At 58.8% G+C, this 21,556-nt stretch overlaps 1 protein-coding gene across 1 annotated transcript in view; it reads left to right on the forward strand.

Moving 5' to 3' along the window:
• Positions 1-18,553: 18,553 nt before the first annotated feature.
• The window catches only part of BCOR (BCL6 corepressor), a 91,288-nt gene continuing 88,285 nt past the window's right edge, over positions 18,554-21,556 (forward strand). The window contains exon 1 of the mRNA XM_056131173.1: positions 18,554-18,666. The gene's annotated coding sequence lies outside the window, so the exon portion shown is untranslated. The remainder of the gene's footprint in view (positions 18,667-21,556) is intronic.

A 21,556-nucleotide genomic window follows, 5' to 3' on the forward strand; every position in this document is an offset into this window, starting at 1 on the left:
GCAGATAAGGCCTCTGCCTTGCATGAAGCAGACCGGGGTTCAATCCCTGGTATCCCACATGGTTCCCTGAGCACCGCCAGGAGTCATTTCTGAGTGCAGAGCCTGGAGTAACCCTATCTCCAGGTGTGGCCCCAAAACAAAAACAAAAAAGAAGTTCCCAGGGGCTGGAGCGACAGCACAGCAGGTAGGGTGTTTGCCTTGCACGCGGCAGACCTGGGTTTGATTCCCAACATCCCATATGGTCCCCCGAGCACTGACAGGAGTGATTCCTGAGTGCAGAGCCAAGAGTAACCTCTGTGCATCGCCGGGTGTGACCCAAAAAGCAAAAAAAATAAAAATAAAAAGACTGGAAGTGAAGGCTTGAATTCAGGTTCAGGGGTACCTTTTCCCTATCTCACTTTTTTTTTTTTTTTTTCAATTTTAGCCATGGGCTGGAGTACAGCAGGTAGGGTGTTTACCTGATACGCAGCTGACCCGGATTTGATTCCTTCGCCCCTCTCGGAGAGCCCGGCAAGCTACTGGGAGTATCTTGCCCACATGGCAAAGTCTGGCAAGCTACCCGTGATGTATTCGATATGCCAAAAACAATAACAAGTCTCACAATTTGTTGTGAGACATTACTGGTGCCCGCTCGAGCAAACCGATGAACAACGGGAGGATAGTGCAGTGCAATTTTAGCCACACCTGGCCATGTTCAGGGGTTACTCCTGCCTCTGTGCTCAGGAGTCATTCCTGGCAGTGCTCATGGGACCATATGGGGTGCGGGGGATTGAATCTGAGTCTGCCAGTCAAGGCAAGCACCATACCTACTGTACTACCTCTCTGGCCCCCATTCCCAGTCTCACATTCTGGTGGTTGCTCCCAGTGGTGCTTGGGGATATGGGTCTGGGGGATGGAACCCAACCCAGGCCTCCTACAAGCAAAGTCTAGAGAGTCTGTTGGGCTCTCTCAGTCCTGCTAAAGGCTATTTTGTCCTCAGGGTAAGGAGAAACTGATTCTTTTCATAAAGAAAAGAGTTGGTGTCACAAGGCAGGAGAGGGGTCAAAAGGACATCTTGGGAGTAGAGTTGGCCTAAGGTTGGGGGGGTGCACCAAGTTGGAGCAATTTAGTCATTTTGGGGGACCAAGGGAGGGAATACCCAGAAATGTTCAGGGGATCAAACTTGGTGCTCCTTCATGCAAAACATAAGCCATGGGCTCCAGCCCTTTGAGCACTTGTTTTGGTGGGGGCTGGGGGGTGGGCACAGTCTGACAGTGCTCAGGGCTTACTCCTGGGGCTGCATTCAGGTATCACTGCTGACTACTTACCGTGCTTGGGGGACCATATGGGGTGTTGAGGATCAAACTCAGGTCAGCCGTGTGCAAGGCAAGAGCCCTACCCGTTATGCTATGGCTTTGGCGCTAAGCTCTGTGTCTTTTGAGCTTTGGGCCCTTGCTTTCTTTTCTTTTTATTTCTTATCACCTCTCATTGGCGGAGGAAGTGTTCATAAGTTCCTGGGTCCCTCCTACACTTTATTTGCAGTATTAAAACAGACACACAAAACACGACAGGGGTGTCACCCAACCTGTGTGTCTTGTTGAGCCAGCAAGGTGGGATTTGAGGGTGGGGGTTCGGTTTTGCATGTGAAACCTTTAAGCTCTTCCCTCTTGGGCTGGGTGTCAGTTTTGAGTGTGAGACCCTCGCAGGTAGTGTGGGGGGAGTTTGACATCCTCACAAGTTACCTGTGAACTAAAATTCACACTAGTATGTAGGAAATGAAGACAATTTGCATTTAAAAGTGGTGGATCATCTGGAGAAAGCAGTTCCTAATCAAAATGAAACTCTCCAGAAGTTTGCTTTTTCTGGGGTCAACAATGAGGTGGCAGGTGAAACCTTTCCTTTTTTCTGGTGGGAGGGGGACAATATTCAGGAGGGTTGGGCCATACCTGACAGTGCTCAGGAGTTACTCCTAGCTCTGTGCTCAGGGATCACTCCTGGTCGTGCTCAGGGGACCACATATGGTACCGAGGAACAAACTGGGATGGCTGTAAGGCAAGCACTTGACGCACCGTGTATTATCTCTCCGGTCCCCAGGTCTTTTCTTTCTTTTTTTCCTTTTGGTGTGGGCATGAAGCACAGCCATGGGAAGTTTGGGGTTCAAACATTGGAGGCATAGAGCTGGAGTGATAGTACAGCGGGTAGGGCGTTTGCCTTGCACCCAGCTGACCTGGGTTCGATCCCCGGCATCCCATATGGTCCCCCAAGCACTGCCAGGAGTAATTCCTGAGTGCGGAACCAGGAGGAACCCCTGAGCACCACTGGGTGTGACCCTAAAACCGGAAAAAAAAAACCCACTGGAGGCTTATGCTCTACCACTAAGTTGCAACTCTGACCTAGAGCTTTCTAAATAAGACCTGTGAGCATTATTTTTTTTCTTCTCCTTTTGTTTTTGAGCCACACCTGGCAGTGCTCAGGGTTTACTCTGGATTCAGCACTCAGGGCTCACCCCTGGCGGGGTTCAGTGGACCATAGGGGAGGATGCAAGGCAAGCTCCCTGTTTGCTATCGCTCTAGCCCCAAAAGACTACTCTTTTTTTCTTTTGGTTTTGTTTTGGGGGTCAAACCCGGTGGTACTCAGGGCTTACTCCTGGCTCTCTGCTCAGGAATCTCTCCTGGAGGGCTCAGGGGACCACATGGGATGTCAGGGATGAACCAAAGGCAGCCACATGCAAGGCAAATGACCTACCTGCTGTACTATCACTCTGCCCCTCACTCTTCCGGCGACAGAGCCTACCCCTGGCTTTGCACTCAGAGATCACTCCTTGTGGGCATGGGGGACCATATGAGCTACCGGGGATCAAACCTGGGTCAGCCACTTACCCGGCAAGCTCCCCACCTGCAGTATTATCTCTCCAGCCGCACAAAGATTACTGTTGTTTATTTCTTTTGTGTTTCTGTATGTTTGTTCAGGGACCATACCCTTCAGTGCTCAGGGCTTGCTTACTCCTGGCTCATGCTCAGGGATCACTGGTGGGGCTCTAAGGACCATATGGGGTGCTAGGGATAGAACCTGGGTTGGGTGTATGTCAGTCAAGTGCCCTACCTGCTATCGCTCCAACCCCTACTCTTGTTCATTTCTAAATGGGATTGGTATCTGGAATTCCATTAATATTTGGAAAGGTATTTTCACAGTCAAGCCATGAATGGCATCTTTCCTGAGAACGGCACCTTTCAATGACTCACTCTTTCCTTATAACTTGGAATGTATATAGGCCAGGGACCGGAAATTCATTCACCACCCCCCACCCCCTATCTTTCCACACCTTGTGTAGTCTGAATGGGGGACATTGCTGGAAGGGATCTTTAAAGGTCATTAGACACACTGTTGTGACTGATTGGGGAGTCATAGGTTCTTCTAAGGGCTTCTCCGTTTTCAGTTTTTTAAAAGTCATCTGTGGGGCCAGAGAGCTAATAAAGCACTTGCCTTGCACATGGCTGACTAGGATTTGATCCTAGCATGGCAAATCCTAGCATGCCCCAAGTACCACCAGGAATGATCCATGAGCAAAGAGCCAGGAGTAAGCTCTGAGCACAGCTGGGTGTGATACTCAATCTATTTGTTGAACTGTCTCTCCTAGTAGATACCATCATCAGATTTCTTTTCTTTTGCTTTTTTTTTTGGGGGGGGGGTCACACCCGGCCTTGCACAGAGGTTACTCCTGGCTCATGCACTCAGGAATTACTCCTGGCGGTGCTCAGGGGACCATATGGGATGCTGGGAATCGAACTCAGGTCAGCTGCGTGGAAGGAAGGCAAACACCCTACCCATTGTGCTATCCCTCCAGCCCCACCATCAGATTTCTTTTGAAGGCTTTTTTTCCCTGCCACAACTTTGTGTGCTCATGGATCACTCTTGGTGGTGCTCAGGGGACCATATAGGTTGCCAGGGATCCAACTGGGTCGGCAGTGTGCAAGCTAAGCACCTTATTCACTGTACTATCTCTCTGACTCCCCATCAGATTTCTTTTAACTTTTTTTTTGGGGGGGGCGTGTCTCCTGAGTGGTGTTCAGGAAGAGGACTCCCTATCAGCTTGGTTCAATTCAAGGACCCGAGGATGCAATGCTGCTCCGGGGCTGTGGAACCCAAATAAATGATCTTGATCTGTGGACACATAGTGCCAGAGACCATACTGGAATGGGCAAGGAAGTGCTCTAACCCTTGTACTATCTCTAACCCCCAGATTTCTTTTTTTTTTTCTTTTCCTTTTTGGGTCACACCCGGTGATGCACAGGGGTTACTCCTGACTCATGCACTCAGGAATTACTCCTGGCAGTGCTCAGGGGACCATTTGGGATTCTGGGAATCGAACCCGTGTCGGCCCTGTGCAAGGCAAACATCCTACCCACTGTGCTATCGCTCCAGCCCCTAGCCCCCAGATTCCTAAGTAATATGTGGAGTGGCCTTCACTGAACTGCTTCAAGGTCATGAGTCCTTTGCTAACCTACTTGTGTGGTAAAGCTCAGGTCTCTGCCTTACACGTCCCATCCTGACTCCAATGCTCTTGATAAAGTCATACAGACATTTTTGGTTTGTGTTTTTGGGCCACACCTGGCAATGCTCAGGGCTTATTCCTGGTTCTGCATTCAGGAATCACTCCTGATGGTGCTCAGGGGACCATATGGAACACTGGGGATCGAACTCAGGCCAGCTATGTGCAAGGCAAGTGCTTGCTCACTGTACTACCCCTCTGGACCCGCTTTTTTTGGGGGGGGGGGCGCCCACACCTGGTGGTGCGCAGGGCTGACTCCTGGCTCTACACTCAGTGATCACTTCTGGCGGGCTTGAAGGACCATAGGGAGTTTTGAGAATCAAAGCCCAGCCAAAGGCAAGCGCCCTTCTGGCTGTACTATCTCCCCAGCCCCCATTTTGTTTTATTTTCAAAAATTTGTCCTTTGATGAAGTGTGGTGGGAATTTCTTGGGTTTCTTTGTTGTTGTTCCTGGTTTCAAGTTGGGGAAAGCAGGAGCTGGTTACTTTTGATAGAAAGTATGCAACTGTTGCCACTCCCACACCCCGAGTAAAGTCAGGAGTTAAGAAAGTAATACAAAGTTTCCAAGTCTGGGTCTTCTGCATAAACTTACCCTACTTCCCCTAAACATCCACCTTCCAGAAGTGATGGCTCTAATTGCCTGGAGCCCTGGAACTTTTCAGTGTTGCTAAATTTTTATCTTCCTCACCCCTTCCAGTTAGAAACTAAACCGATTTCAACATTTTTAGACCGAAAGGTTATTTTTAAAAAGTATTAATTGGCCCTTCCCCAAGGCCTTTTACTGCAAGATTCATGCCCTTTGTTTCGGTTCATTTCACGTAGCCTTTTATTTCTATTTAGTCATTTACAATTCTGTCTTCCTACTAGACTGTAAATTACTTGAAGGCTGGAGAAGGTGCCTTAAAAAAAAAAAGTCCACGTTTGAACTTTTCCACGATCTCCCCAACGCCAAGCCAGGCCCCTCATAGGGAGCCCACAAATGCCCGTCGAAAGAGCTTGACGCGTCGAGTGAGTCCAATTGAGACCCTCCAAACCGAGGGAACTTTTCAATCCTCTCACGGCCCTGGTGGGTCTTTGAATCCCCAGACAGAGGCCGGCCTCCCACCGCCTTCCCGCGCAGGTGACCCCGTAATCCGGGGAACACGGTCCATGTTCCGGGGTGTTCGGGGCGGCGGGGGAGGGGTGGGGGGCGGGCAAGAGGGTGGTCACTCCGGATTGAAATCAGTCCAGGCTTTTTTGGTGCGGGGACGACTACAGGCCAGGTCGTGTGTAGCAGCGCCCTCCAGGGCGGCCCCCTACCCCCTTTCCGGCTCCGCGGAGCCCCCCTCCACCCCCCCAGCGCACCCCGCCCCCGGCGGCCCGGGCCGGCCCCGGCCTGCGGCTCCGCGGTCCCACCGCCGGGGGCAGCGCCACCCCGCCAAGATGGCGGCGGACGTGCTGCCGCCTCGGCCCTCGCGCTGGGGACCCGGGACGGACGACGGTCCCCGGGGAACGCGGCTGGGGCTCCCCCACTACGGCGGCGGGGGTGGGGGAGAGGCCACTCCTTCGGGACCCTCGAGGGCCAGTCCCGCCACTTCCCCAGACAGGCTCCCAGCCAGGCGCCCCCGACCTGGACGGGCCCTAAAGGGATATTTTATCACCCAACTCTGGGACTGACTCCTGATAAGAGGAGGTGGGGACAGCCTCGGAGATAAGAACTGCGAGGAAGGCTGGGGGCCAGATCGGGTCCAGGGGAGGGATGGGGTGCAGGCTTTGTACCCAAGCCATTTCCGCCTGCCAGCCTTCATAGCCTGGCCCCTCCCATCCAGGGGGGCCCCCACCCCCACCCCCAGCCTTGGGAACCCCCTTGGCTAGGGGCAATAATTCCTCACCCTCAGCCACCACAGCTACTACAGGGAGGTCCCCGAGTCAAAATTCGGAGTCCCGAGCTCTGGAAAGCAGGAGTGGTTTGAGGAAAATCTGGGACATCTGGTTGTGAAATCCATACTAGTATCTAGCACAGGCTACAGAATGCGCGTGGCCTGATCACATTTGCCCTGAAATCGGTATGCACGCTGTGTAGACTGCCTCCCTCCCAGGACACTCCAAAACCTGAGGTCCAATTTACCAGAAATGGCATTGATGAATGCGTTGCATTCAGAGTGATCTCCCCTCGGGCTTAGGTTGGGAGGTCAGAAGGGCCCCGTGGGGAGCAGCTGATGCAGGTAGAATCACAATGGTCTGGACTGAGAAGTTCCCAGAAAAAGCTTCCCCTTGCCCTTAGCAAAGGGCTGGCTGGCTCACACCTCAAGGTTCCATCCAGAGTTTGCACGGTTGCTAGCTGCTCCGTAGTCAGGAAGGCTGTCTGGGAACTTAAGGTTGGGCCGAAAGAGCTTCCTTAGGCCCGACTTGTTCCTCTCACCAACACCTCTTCTACCCACCCAGCCAGCAGCCCCTCATTTTAACGATCTCCCCTGCCCTAGTTTAGCCAAGCGCCAGCGCTTTGTTCAAGGACAGCAATAAACAAGGCCCGGTCCTAATCCTCCCTGGACCTGACCTTCCCTCCAGCAGGCCTTGAGCTGGGCTGGCCCTTCCGTCCCCCCCACCCCCAACCACCCTGAGCCTCAGGACGCCACTCATTGTTCATACCTGTTGTCTCCACTCTTGCACACTTGTTGGTACTTGACAGACACACAAATTCACCAAAACCCCGGCAAGAAAAAGTTCAAGGCCTCCTCCAGCTGGGGTAACCTCGAGTTAACCATCCAGCCAACCCTCCGATTTCTAAGGACTGCAGACTGTCACCCTCTGAAATTCCTCCAGTAGGCCCCGCTCCGATGGCTGGGGTGCACCCACCTCCAGGCCTACCCAGCCCCAGTCCTCTGCCTGGAGGGGCAGTAAACATAAATGCAGGGCCGGCTGCCAGCAGAGCTCGATGGGGCAACTCCCTGGAGATCGCTGCCCCCAGCGCCAGGCCCCATCTGCAGCACAGCTGAACGAGTTAACCTACCCCCAGTGAAAGCGGTTCAGGGTTGGGGCCTAGGCAGGAGAGAACTGGGCTGCCACCTCCCGTCCCGGCAAAAAAAAACTGGAAAGTGGATCCGAGTCTGTTGCCAAAGGAGGCCTGGAAGAGCCTTTGGGGGGAATGAGAAGCAGGTCTCATAGAGGGACCCAGTGCATCTGTGGCGTTGGATGCCGTGGACTCCTGGGTTTGAGGACAGGAGAGCCCACTTGGCCACTGGGGCGGGGTGGAGGGCTGGGCAGGCGCTTCTGAGCAAAACTGGCCAACTGGAGCCTCAACTCATGAACCTCACCCCCCGGAAAAGCCAGTCATTCGGCAGGCGTGGCACTGCATACAGGCCCAGGTGCCCCAAGGTGACCCTCCACCTCCCGGCCAGCCTGCCCCTGCTCTCAGCCCCGGGGCACTGGCCGGAACCCGGCAGCGCGGGCCACCGCGGCTCAGCCCTCAGCCACCCCGCCTAAGCCTCACAAAGGCCTCGTGCGGCTGGGGGCAGACGATGAGCGGCCACGACTCTCAGATCTTTAATTACGCCCCTACCCTCCCCCCTACCCCATCGCCGGCTTCCAGCCCTTTAATCAATTTCACGATATTAAATATTAATTTCCCGCCAGCCAGGCTTTCTCGGAGGACGGGGGAGGGGACGGGCCCGGCAGCTCGGAGGAGAGGACGGCTTTGGAGGGTGTGACCCCGGGCGCACGGAACGCGCGCGCTCCAAAGTGACCTGCTCCCGGGAACTCGGAGGCGCGAGGTTTGCGCACTGGGGGTGGGGCCCTCGGAGTTCCGAAAGCTGGGGGTGCGGGCTTCTGGGAGCGGCGGCACACCTCGCCAAGAGTCCCCTTGCGCTAGGCGACTGCCTCCCGCTCTGCGGCGCCCCCCCCCACCCCCGCCCGCCCCGAGTCAGTCTCGTGCGGGCCCGCGGCGCGCAGCGATGATGGATCGCGCCTGGCGGGGGTGATTTGGTGTTGATCGCACATTATCACTGGCAGGTTGGACTGGTTGCTGATGGACGACTTCTAGCGGCGGGAGCAGCAGCGTCTTCACACACCACGCGGGAACTCGCTGGCTCAGAGAGGGTCTCCCCACCCCACCCCCACTCCCAGCCCCACTTCCCTGCGTCTGGAGCATCCAGGTCCGAGCAAGGCCGCCTGCTACGGTCCAGGTCTTGGTGTTGGGCCGCAGGCCGGGTGAGGAGGGAAGACAGGACGCCTCTCCCACTTCCTCCCATTCCTCCTTTCCTTGCCCGCCTGCTTCCCCCACCCGCTTCCTGCATCTCCCTCGAAACTGGGAGGGCCCGGATCACTCGGCGGCAGGTTTCCTTTGCCACCGGTCCACGCCACAGTGGTGGTGGGGGGTAGCGAGCTACCGCGCCCCAAGGCCCCCGCCCCTCTCCTGGGGCTCACAGCACCGCGGCGCTGCGGAGCGCCCCTCCTCGCCGCTTTTTCTAAAGTGCCTGCAGATACAAAAGCGGTTTCGTAATGCCTTCCGTCTGCGAGAGCCGGAGGACCTTGGCTGACCTTTCGGAAACTGATTGCAACTGCCTGTTAACAGCCCGTACTGACCGCACCGAACGGAGCGGAGGACAATCATTTAAGTGACAGACGGCGAGGTGGCCTCGGCTCAGTCGAGCGGCCTGGTTAAGCCCGCCCTTCCCCTCCCCCTAAGCCCCCCCCCCACCCGCCCGGGGCGCACTGCGGGCTGTGGCGGGCGCTCCGGCGGCCGGGGAGGGTGCGCCGCGCCAGCGCGCGCCTGTGTGTGTGTGCGCGCGCGCGGGTGTGTGGATGGATGCGTGTCTGCGCCCGCGATTACCGGCCGGCGGGTTAACCCTTCGCCGAGCAGCCGGCCCCCTTTGAGGCCGGACGCTGCCGGCTTAATCTGCCATCTGCAAAAGAGGAATAAAAGGGCCGCCGCTGCCGACTTTCCCTAATGGGTAAACTGTCCCCTCTCAGCGTGACCGGGGCTGCGTTCCTGCTGCTGCCGCCGTCGGGAAAAGATCCCGACTCTTCGGCTGTCCCAGCACGTTCCCCTCCTCGTGCCCCCTCCCTCCTCCCGACAGGCGTCCACCCCCGGGACCGCCTGGAGACCGGCGCAAGGAGTCCAAAGGCTCCGGGAGAGTCGCGGTGCCGGGAACGTGGGTGTTCCCGGGGCTTTCGGCTGGGGAAACTGGAGAAAGGTTGAGGGGGAGTGGGAGACGCGCTGGGAAAGGCGAGGTGGGGGAGGGGAGGCTGGTGACAGGGCACCTCGGGCTGCGCTCGCTCCCTCTCTCGGGAGAGATCGCCAGCTGCTCTCCAACAGGCAGCGCCCTGAAATCTATTTAAAGCGAGGGAAAGGGGAGGAGAACAAAGGGGGAGGAGGGGGGCGGCGAGCGGAGCCGGGGCTGGAGCGAGCGAGCAGGGAGGATCCGCCGCTCCGCGGGCACATCAAGCGCTCACATCTGTACACTCCGCGATCGATGGGGAGAATGGATAATATTTGTCAGCTGCAGACCTTTCTCTTCCCGCTTCCCCGGGAGGGGAGGGGGCGAGGCAGGGGGAGGGGCGGGCGGCCCGGGCGAGGGAGGCCGCCTCAAGGACAGCGCGCTTCCCCGCCGCAGCCACACGGAAACCCAGCGCCCTGAAAGCCCAGGGACTTTTTTTTCTCTTATTATCATTATTAATTATTTTTTATTATTCCACAGCAGCCAGCGAACGCGCGGCGGCGCCCCTCCCCCGCTCGCCCGCCGCCTCCCTTTGTTGATTCTCAGCTGCGAGCGCAGCGGGCCCGAGCCGACACCGCCGCCGCCGCCGAGCACGATCTGCTCTTGCGCCCTCGGTCGCAGCTGCGGCCCTGGAAGCCCGGGCTGCGTCCCCGCCCCCCACGGCGCAGCAGCCCCCCCCCCCCCACCTCGCACCCCCTCCCTGCCGCCAGCCACGAGGCTAGCCCAGCCTCTTCCCCGCCTTCTCGCTGCGGCTTCGCGTCCGCAACGCCGAGCAGAAAGGCGCTGGCTGCGGCCGCCTCGAGTCTCCGGCCGCGTGGGGGCCTTTGCCACCCCCCACCCCACCCCCCCGCGGCTGTACTCTGATGCCGCCGTCCCCACACATGGTCTTCATTTCGCACACTAGAGGCGTGCTTCCTCTCGGCTCCTCTCCTCGGGGCTTTTCGGAGCGAGGAGCGAGGTTGAGAGGAAGTTGCGAGCCCAGGGGAAAGGGGGAAAACCCTCGCTCGCCGTCGGAGCTTCCGAGGCGCTAGGGAGCGCCCCGCGGCGGGGTGGGGCAGAGCCTGGCCGCCCTCCCCTTCCTTGGGTGCGGGCAGGATCCAAGTGAAGGGTGGCGATGGGGGGCGGGGAGGCTCGGGAGCTCGGGAATCAGCGAGTGAGAGCACCCGGTTAGCTTGCGCTGTGCCCCTGACTCGGAGCGCGACCGGGGTGGACCTGATCCACCGCTCGGAACAGGCCGGGGAGCCGATCCGATTAGCAGTCATCAGATGAGACAGACGCCTCGGTGGGGAGCGCTCTGGGGTTCGACCCTCCCTCCCCGCGCCCCAACGAGATCGAAAGCCCCGGAGCCTACAGTGATAGTGGTGGGAGAAACGGCTGCAGAAAGTTCTAGTCAGGGTTTACTTGTGGTTTGCTGTCCCACCCACCCTGCTGTCCTGCCATTCCTGACCAGCCTGCCGCGGCGTCCGGGGCTGCTCCACGGTCCTGGGCTGGGCAGGAAGCTGGCACAGCCGCCGACTGGGCAGGCGCCACTTGGCCGAGCCGGCTGCTCGCTGGAACTCGCGCGGCACCTTCGTGCGGAGTCGGGTTCCCGGGGCTCCCGCCCGGTCACCCTGAGCGGCTTTCCCACCCCCACCCCCGTCGGTCGTCCTCTCTCCGGAGTCTCCCAGTCTCCGCCCGCCCTCGCCGCTTTTCCCCTCCTTGGTCTGTCTCGGGAGCCCCGTGCGCAGTCGACCGCCCTTCCAGAGATTCAAAAAGAAGTTTTGTGTTTCCCCGGGGGCAGCAGCCTAATGCTTCCCTTGTTTTCCGGAACAAAGCAGACATTCAGTGGGGAGGGGGCCGGCGCTGACTCCTTCCCCTCCCCGCAGCACCCCGCACCCCTGCAGGCCCCGAACGCTCGTTCCTGGGCCCCTGGGGCTGAGGTGGGGGCCTTCATTTTCCCAGGCTCCGCTTCAAAAGCCTCTCCGTCCCCCTTCCCCCCCCCCCCCCCAGGCTCTACTGGGAGCCGGAGAGAAGGCGACATGGTGTTGGGGTGAGGTTCCCAGCCCGGACGGGGAGGGCGCGCACGCAGCTGTTTACAGCGCCTGTGCGCCTGGAAGCTCGTCCGCTGCCGCCTGACAGCTTGGGGCCTCGGCCCGCTGCCAGCTCGGAAGAGGCGCGCCCCAAAGCGCTCGGCCCCAGGCCTCCAAGGTGCGGGGCTAGGGCGCGCGGGGAAGCTCGAGGTCCCCAGTCTCGCATGTCTGCCTTGGCTCACACCGCTCCCAAACATTGGCCTGAATCCCGTAGCACGTGCGAGGAGCTGGAGGGAAAGGGGTGAAGCACTTGGAGCGCGGGCCGAGGGTGGGGGGGCGGGGGGGAGAGGAGTTGGGGGTAGACGCCTTTCCTCTCCTGGAGGTAAGTTCTGGGCCCGAGATTCGGAGATGCTCTGGATGGCACCCGGCCTCCCCACCGCCCCCCCTGAACATCCTGCCCCACAGAAGTACCCCCATCCCAGCCCTTGGGGGTCGGGATCCCTGCAGGGCCTGGTCCACTCAGTGCCGCCTGATTATTTACCCCCCCCCCCTTCAATTCTTCCCCACTCCCGGGCCTGTGGCCCGGCCGGGCGCCTCCAGCGCGGCCTGAAACTTGATCCCGTGTCGGAAGGACAGTGTGTAAACACCAGGCGCGCTCCGAGAGCTGCGGGAGGGGCTGAGCGAGGGCGACCCGGCAGCTCCGAGGCCGGCGCGTCCTCCCCGCTCCGGGCACGATCGGTCGGGCCTCTGCCTTCCCCGTTAGTTCAGCTAATTGGAGCCGTAGCCGCCGCCAGCATCTTGGCCTCTTGAATTTTCTCCAGCGCAACCGTTCAGATGCGGCTGTTGGTTGGCTCCCCTCCCCCCTCAGCTGTTATCTCGGACCCCAACTTGTTAGTGGTGGGGACCTTCCCTTGGTTGACCCTGGCCTCAGACTCCCTCTTAGTCCTTAGCAGTTGGGGGGGGGGAGGATGGGGCGGTCCTGAAGCTCTACGAGAGGAGGCCTCAGGCTTATCTAAACTCTGAGGCTTCTTGCCAGAATCCAAGGTTCCTCCTTGTGCTGGTGAGATCCTCTAGGCTGAAAGGTGCCCCCTCCCCACCCCAACCTCTCACCAGATGGAGCCATTTCTGGAAGCACCCGAGTTCAGCAAGGTCATCGGGAACAACTAGCAAAAGTAAATGTTCCTGAAGGGTGATGTGGGGGGAAATAGGAAGGTACCCCGCCCTTCCAATTCTGCCTCCCAACTCCTCATCCAGGAACTGGAGTGACTGTACAGTGGGTTAGGCACTTGCCTCTGCTTGCAGCGGACCTGGGTTCAATCATCCACATCCCTTATGGTCACCTGGCAAGTATCACCAGGAGTGAGTGATTCCTGAGTGCAGGGCCAGAAGTAACTCCTGGACATCATCAGGTGTGGCTTCAACACAAAACCCAAACCAACCAACCAACTCCTCATCCAGTAAGTTTGGGTCTTGGACCCAGGCCCCCTAAACCGGACAAGTCACTTTCTTTATGGGGTTTAGAGTTCAGATAAGCCAGAGACCCCCACCCTCCCAGCCCGTCAGGGTTGAACATTCATACCAAGGGGGAGTGGGTCCTGGCAGCTACCAAGAGGTGTGGAAGTATACTTTCCAGCTGGTTCATGGGACCCTCATGGGCCTTGGGGAGCCCCCACTAAGCTCTCCTCCCCAGCTTGTCTGTGCCATATCCTAATCACAAGTCTCCACTAGGTGCAAAATATCAGGTAATCATGGGACTGGGTAAGGCAGTAGGGCTTGTGGGGGGGGGGGGGGCAGAGTCTGGCCCCATGGTGAAGGTGCGCAGATAAGAAGTAGTTGGTTTGGAAGTGCGGAGGGCACTACAAACTACAAAAGTGAGGAGCTGTGTTTGCTCTGGACCCATGCAGGCCTTGGATGGCTTCCTCTGAGTGGAACCTTCGTCATGGGTAGCACAGGCCTAGGGCTTTGTCCTAGTGGCTGCATGCTGGGATACAGAGCACCTCCACCTTGCCATGCTGCTTGCATGCTCTTCCTTGGAGAGCTGAGAACACAGCTCTGAGAACTCCTTTCTGGGGAATCAAGAGGCAAGGCCTGAGCCTCATTCATTGTTCTTTTCCAACCCCTTTACCTTCCCAGAGAATTCCACCCCTGCCTCCATGGCTGCTTTTGGAGGTGGGATTTCCTGAGGTGTCCTCTTTATTTCTCTCCGGAACAAGAATTCCCACTTAATCCATATGGACATTAAGCTGTGAGAAAATGGAAACTTGGAAGGAATCAGGATGGAGCTCAGTGGTAGAACACATGCTTCCCATGCATATGTGAGAGGTTCTGCGTTCGATCCCAACACTCCCTCCATCCACCCCCCCCAAAATGGGGAGATCTTACAGTTGATGAGGCATCTAGACTGGCATTTCTTCCACTCAGATTCACCCATGTCTTTAATATCTTTGAGCCTCCAGTCCCATCAACCTGTGCGTGTCTCTGCTCTTAGATTCGCTTCTTTCTTTGTAGTGGGTAAAAAAATACATACAGGAATCCTCTGTAAGATGTTCTTCCCCTACCCTATCTGTCTCTAAGCACATTGTTTCTAGTAGGGTAAAGTGTGTTTCTATGTTTTGATAAAGAAGAGAGTAATTTGTGTTCTTCAGGCCTGAAAAGATAATTAGGGGTCCCGGGAGTTTGCTCTGCTCCTGGCTGTTTAACAGACAATCTGGATTCTCACTCTGGAGCAGGGGTGCTTCTCTCTGGCTCAGCTTCCTCCCCTTGGGGTCCTCTTTTTTCAGGCAGACCCCATCCCCAGGCCCTTGAGCCACATTGTCTCCTAACTCCTGTGATTGGCCCAGGGATTTATTGTTAGGACAGAGGGGGCACACCCAGTGGTGCTCGGGGCTTACCTTTGACTCTGAACTTAGGGATCACTCCTAGAGGGTTGGGGGTGGGATGGGATTGAACCCCTTCACTGGCATGCTGTACTCTGGTTCCAGCCCTCACATTGTCCTAGGGAGTTCAATCTCAAGAGTGGGGGTGAGGGAGTGGGGTGGGGTGTGTGCCTCGGAAGACATCAGGCCTGTACCAAGTATTTACTTTTCCTCTTACTGTGTAAAGAATATTCCAAACCATTGGAATTCCTTCCATTTCCCTCAAAGCTTATGCCAAGAGGTTCCCAGGGGGGCTCTCCCCGGGTGATGGATGTCTTAAGGCCCCCCAGGAAGGAACCCTTTGTGGTGGCAAGAGTTAAGTGCTTGCCTGCAGGATTTAGAAACAGAACCAAAGTGCAAACAGCAACACCCTCCACCTGGCTGCTGGCTTGCAAAATCTGTCCCCATGCCACTGCACCCTGTAAGTCTTGGGGACCAATTCGTCTGACCTCTCCTAAGTTCCGCAAGGGCTGGTGCTGTTAAGCAAATCAGGAAGCTGAACAGAGAGCAGCAGGGCCCTCCTGGAGATACAAGCCCTCTGCTGCTCCTGACTTCCCCTGGCGCTGGGCTCAGCTTGGCTGAACTCGACGTTCCTTTTTTTTTTCTTTCTTTCTCTTTCTTTTCTTTTCCTTTTTTTTTTTTTTTTAAGGAGCTGCTTGCTCCTGTGTATGAAGCTGGATCTCACTGTGTCTCCTCCCCAGGGGTCCTCAGCTATTGATTTTTAATATCCGTATTCAATATTGTGTATTAAATATTGAATCCATGCACGAGAGGATGTGATGCAAATCACCAGCCGTGCCTGAGACTTTAATAGTTGTTTTATTGCCCGGAAACCACAGTTGGATGCAAGGCATCCTGCAGCCCAGGCTGGGGGCGGGGAGGACGGGCGAGGAGGCTAGCTAAGCGCAGAGGCAGTGAGAGGCGCGGGAGGCTTCCCGGGAGAGCCGAGACCTGGAGAACAGCCACAGCTGCCCAAGGCACAGCTGAGCTCTGACGAGTCAGCCCCGGGGCAGGCGACCTGGAGATTAGCTCCCAGGCTGCTGGGAAAAGAGTGAGGGTGTGGGATGGAACCTCGGAGGAGGAAGAGGTGTGGGGCCAGGTCCTTCCTTCCTGAACTTCCCTCACTCCCACTGTTCATTCCTGTCTGGCCGTTCCCCTTCCCCTCGGCACAGATATTCACCCAGACACACACATACAAAGCTATGGAACAGGAAGGTGAACTTGGGGGCCAGGAAACCCCAGGCCCCGGGGGAGCCTTCCATCCCTCTTCGCTCTGCTGCCGTGATCCACACTGCTCACCCTCTCTGAGCCTCAGCGCCATTGCTCTTCTCCGCCAATGGGGGCGATGCTATCTGCCCTGCCTCCCTCTCAGCCCGTGGTGAGGCTGGCGCGAGTGAGATAATATTCAGGGAAAGGCTTTTGTAAACTGTCAGGCCCCACGTAGGCAGGCTAAGGGATTAGTGTGGGCTTTCCCTTTATACTAGCCCTCTCCTGCCGGCGGTGGCTCCCCGCTGCCTTCTTGCTCAGGCAGTGAGGAGCCCCCTCCTCCAGCAATGGGCCTCCTTTGCTTTCCCTCCTCTCTGTCCTCTGTGCTTCTGCCCGGACACTGTTCTCCAGGCTAGGCTATGGGGTTTGGAGAACGCCCAGCAGAGAGACAGGAAGGGCAAATGAATGGGCTGGGCTGGGCTCTGTGTGTGCATGTGCGTGTGTGTGTGTGTGTGTGTGTGTGTGTGAGAGAGAGAGAGAGAGATGGGGGTGGGTGCAGAGAGCATTCCTAAAGCCAACAGCCCCAGGAAAGGCAAGGATTCAGTGTGTGTGTGTGTGTGTGTGAGAGAGAGAGAGAGAGAGAGAGAGAGAGAGAGAGAGAGAGAGAGATGGAATGTGTATATCGTGGGTGTGGGTGTGTGAGATAGAGTGGATGTATGGGGTGTGTATATGATGGGGATATGTGATGTGTGATGGAGGTGTGTGTGATGGGCTTGTGTGTGTGGTAGGGGTGCGTGTGATGGAGGTGGGTTTGAGCCAACAGCCCTGGGAAGAGCAAAGGACTGTGTGTGTGTGTGTGTGTGTGTGTGTGTGTGTGTGTGTGTGTGTTGGAACTGGGTCCAGCGAACATGCCCAAAGCCAACAGTCCCCAAGATTGTTCACTGTCCCCTGCAGAGCAGAGGGGTAGGGGGTGCTGCTGGGAACGGGTGTGGGGAGGTTGGAAAGTACAGTGGAAGCAGACCACTGGGCTCGCTAGGCTCTGTCCTTCTTAGGTAAGTCCTGCCTGACTCATGAGAGATGGAGGGCCAGGGCCAGGGGTGGCTTTGTGCCTGCAGGGCCGTAGATCAGGAGGCCCAGTTTAAAATTTGCCAGAGGGTGGTAGCTCTTTAGGGTCCCCGAGTCAGCAAGTCAGTGGTTCACTGGGTCTGCTGGTGCCCTAAGAGCCTAGTCCCCACGGCTCACGGCTCACGCAGGGAGTGAGCGAGACCCCCAGGAGGTTTGATGATCGGAGGGATCGCTCTCGGTGTGCAGACTCGGAACCGCAGGCCTGGGACCCCGTCACTTGCCAGGAAGGCACCGGCTGCCCCGCAGAGACGGCCCGTGGCGGTAGGCCCCGCCGGGCCCGGTGGCAGCGGCCGTGGGCGCGCGGACCCGGGTCTGCCAGCCGGGCCTGGCGGCGCACACGCCTTGCCGGCGGGGCTCGGGCGGCGGCGGCTGCCTGCGCTTCCGGGTCTGCGGCTGAGCCTCCTCGCTCTCTCCTCCCGCTTTGTCTCGCTGCCAGTTTCTCGCCTGCCCTCGCCAGTCTCCCGGGTCGGCTGGGCGCGCTCTGCCTCTCCGAGTGCGCCTCGGCTTTGATGCTGCCTCGCTCTGGCTCGTCGCGCACGTGCGGCCACCGTCCCTCTTCCAGGGTGCTGCTCGGCTTCTCGGGCGAGTTCCCTTGCCCTCCCTGCGAATGTCCCCCACGCCCCGTCAGGCCTCCCCCTCAAGCATTGCGGGATTGGCCTCCTGGGGTGGGAAGTGTCCCAGAGGTTCTGGTTTAGTGCCTTTAAAGCAGATCCAAGAAGGCACGGAGGATCCCGCACCAGGCTCCCCACGTCGCTGCCATTGCACGGGGGCTTTTAGGAGACCCACTTGGCAGTTGAGGGGGTGACTCCTTGTGCGCCCGCTTCGCCCCCTTTGTGGTGGTCTCCGAACCTCGGAGACTGTGAATCCCCGTGAATCCCCGGAACTCGGAGTGCAGGGTTATGTCGCAGACCTGAAAGTTGGCCAGAAGGTGCTGGGGCCGGGAAAGGGGTGCCCGAAGTTGCGCGTGCAGATCACTGGGCCCCAGGGTGGACCTGGAGGGGGGGGGAGCCGCGGCCTCGGGAATTCAGACTGAGGGGCCAGCCAGAGGCCAGGGTACTCCCTGAGTGCAGGGACAAGAGACCCCCATCGGAGACTGTCCACCCCCCACCCCTCCCCGGAGTCACCCCCCCCCCCCCCCGCTGGCCTTTGAGGCAGAAACACTGTCCAACTCCTTGAAAGTAAATTTGCCGCGAGCGGAGAGCCCGGGGGAGGGGGCTGGCGGGGGGTGTCGGCGCCGGGCAGGCTTGTGTCAAGTTTCAGCCCCGAATGACACTCGGTGGCCAGGTGCCAAGGCCCCGGGAAGGGAGGCGGGGGAAGGGCGGCTGGGGGTCGGGGTGAGAGTGACCGCGCGGCGGGGTCGCACTCGCGAACCCCGAGGCGCTCGCGGCGCGCGCTCGGCAGCCGGAGGAGGCTGGCGGGGGGGGGGGGGGGGCGGGGAGGGAGGGGGCGGGGGCGGCGGCGGGGAGGGGGCGCCGGGGGAGCGGCGGGAGCGGGAGCGGGAGCGGAGCGGAGCGCAGGCATCTTCCGCAATCCATTCATGCACTGAAGCGCGTGCAGAGCTGCTCGCTGCCATTGTTACTCGCGGGCGGTGTGGGAGCCGAGCCTCCACTCTGGCGAGAGATAAATGGCCTCTGACAGCCCCTCCTCGCCAAGAGAGCTCCTCGGATTTCACCGCGCGGCGGCTCTCAGGTCTGTGCCTCGCTCGCTTCCCGGTGAGAACCTTTAAATCAGCCTCCCGGCCCTCCCTCCTCCCGGACGCTGCCCCCCCACCGCCCCCCCATCCCGGCCGCTCAGGCCCGGGCGCACGGCGCGCTGCCGCCCCCCCCCCCCCACCTCGAGAGGGTCAAGGTGGGGAGCTCTGGGGGCCGGGAGGGGGGCCGGGGCGGGAGATCGGGGTGGGGGGACGAGGCAGCGGGCACTCCCTCCCGCTCAGGCTCCGCACCTCCTCCCCCCCCCGAACCGCCCCTGCCCCCCCCCAGCGGAGCCCCGCGCCCCGCCTCCGCGCCCACAAGATGGATCAGGCTACCGTGCGGAGAGCGGGCTGTAAATATTTAAAAAGTCTCGCGCGCGCCGGCGGTAATGGCTTTCGCAGTCGGAATGTGTGCTCGGAGAGGAGAGCCGGGGCGATGCGTGTGCAGTGCTGGGAGGCGGGCTGGGGGAGCGGGTTCCGATGCCTCCCACACCTCCCCCCGCCCTCCCCCGTCCCGGGCCGACTGTGGATTCCGACTCCCCGGTTTCCCGCCCTCCGCCTTGCCCGCCGCCGCGCGTCCCAGGATAGCGCCGGGCACGCCGGGCACTCGGGAACTTGAGCGAGGCAGGGCGACCGAGGGCCGGGCCGGGTGACCTGGAGCCACTCTCCCCTGGGGGCATCTCCTGAGGTCCCGGCTTGGGACGAGCTTGTCTACCACCAGCAGCACCTCCCCACCACCAACCACCACCTCCCCGGGGTCCGCTTCTCGCCAAAGCCCTTGGGAAGGGCGGGAAAAGCACCGGTTGGAGTCCCGGGAGTTTAGGTGGTCGCCGAAGCAGGCGACGGAGTTGGGGCTAGTTGGGGGCTTGCGTTCTGCAGTGCAGCCCCGGGCCGGCGGGGAGGGCCGTGTGTTGTTTTTGCTCCCTTCCCCACGCCCCGCTGAAGCTGGGAACCACTCTCCAGCGATCCCAGCCCACCGGTCTGAATCTGAAAGTAGATTTGTGATTGCTGGGACCGAAACCCGGAGGAGGCTGCGTGGAGAGATGGTGTGTGAGCGTGCGGGGGAGGGGGGACGGGCTAGCGCCCAGGTTTCGCGGAGGTCACACGTGGACGTGAAGGGAGGGGGAGGTCATTGGCTTCTCTGGCGAGTGTGGGCCTGAAATCTAGGAAGGCTGAGCCCAGCCGGATGGAGGAGGTGGGGGAGGGGGGGTGCAGTCTTCGGGGGCCGGGAGTGGCTTCCTGGGCCCCCCGCTGGGTGTGTGTCGGGCGAGGCTGTCGCCTCTGCCAACGGCCCCTCCCTGGCGGGGCGGGGGCGCCGAGTTGCCTCGAGCTGGGGCGGGCTGGGCGCCGCGGGTTCGCTCGGAAGGTTCGAGGGGTGTGGGCCCAGGCGGGGGCCCGCACCCCTCCGCTCCCTCGGGGACCGGCCAGCGTGTGGGTGCCGGCGACGTGTCAGGGCGCGTCGGGGCTGCTCTCCGCGTCGGAGCGCGTGGAGCTCCGGAGTCCTGGCAGCTCGGCGCTCTCGGCTTCCAGGGGCTGGTGCTGCGCCCTGCTCGCTTGTTTGTCTCGTGTGAGCCTCGTAAACCGCCCTGATTTATTACCCAGACTAAATGCTTAATTTGTGAATATGAAACAGATTAAAAGGGGCGGGGGGGTGGAAGGGGGGCTCGAGGTCGGCATATTTTAGCAATCAGACCAAAGCAGCCCTGCAGATGTTTCAAATTTGTCGACATTTTCAGGCTCATGTGGAAAGCCAGCCCGAATGGTCAAGAGGTCCTTTCTCCTTCCTTCAACCTGAGAACTTGGCAATGATCAAAAGGAGGTGATTAGTAGCTCCAGAGAAGTCACCAGCAGGCAAGGAGTTAACAGAGGCCACTCTCCTTCACCTCCTGGATGGCGAGGGGGGTGGGGGGGAACTGGTCACAAAGGCTGGAGGGCTCCTGGCTAAAAAGGCCCCAAGTCTGGGGAGGCAACTTTGAAGAACAAAGTAGAGGATCCATTAAAAGTTAATTCAGTAAATAAACTTCGCTGGCGATAAAACAAACACCAAAGATGGAAATCCCAACTTCCACCAGCCCGAAGATAATAAAAAATAAATAGTGTTCGTGGGGCCTAAACACCCACTTGGCCCTTCGGGCAGGTCCTGTCCATGCCCTCCCTGCCTTTCTCAGGCCTCCCCGGGAGCAACCTCTATCTTTTTTGTTGTTGTTTTAAATTTTTTTATTTATGTATTACTGGGGGTGGGGGGCACACCTGGAGGTGCTTATGAGTTCTTCCTGGCTCTGCACTCAGGAATTACTCCTGGTGATGCTCACAGGCCCATACGGGATACCGGGGATCAAACCCGCATTGGCAAGGCAAGCGCCCTCCCTGCTGTCCAATCACTCTGGCCCACTCTATCTTTGAAGCGGCCTCAGGGATCCAGGCAAAGGCTTTGGACCTTGGTGCTGTGTGCTGTGACTTCACACATCAAAAGCCGGCAGGAAAGGGTGCCTTTGCCTTTGTGGCTCCCTGCTTCCAGCCGCCCCCAAAACAGTCATTTTCTAGAAAGGGACCTTCCCTGGGGGCTGGAGGAAGGTCTCCGTGTGAGAGTATAGAAAAATCTGATGTCTTATTTCAAGGGCAGGTGGGGAAGGGCTATGACTTACTGAACCTTCTGACCCCTGGAAGACTGGAGCTGGTGATGGTTTCCAGTGGCCTGGGTGGATTGACTTACCTGTCCTCAGTAGCCCATTGCAATCACCACCTCCTGCCTGCACGTCTTGGCTTTAGTGGTTAGTGGGTCTAGCCCAAATGCTCAAGCTTTTTGGAGCCTTGGCCATTGGAAGGAGAAAAATGAAGATTGACTAAAAATAAGGCAACAGAAGATTCCTTTCCAAGCGTTTTTATTCC

The sequence above is a fragment of the Sorex fumeus genome, unplaced genomic scaffold, assembly GCF_029834395.1.
Source record: "Sorex fumeus unplaced genomic scaffold, SorFum_2.1 ptg000086l, whole genome shotgun sequence".
NCBI classification, from domain to species: Eukaryota; Metazoa; Chordata; class Mammalia; order Eulipotyphla; family Soricidae; genus Sorex; species Sorex fumeus.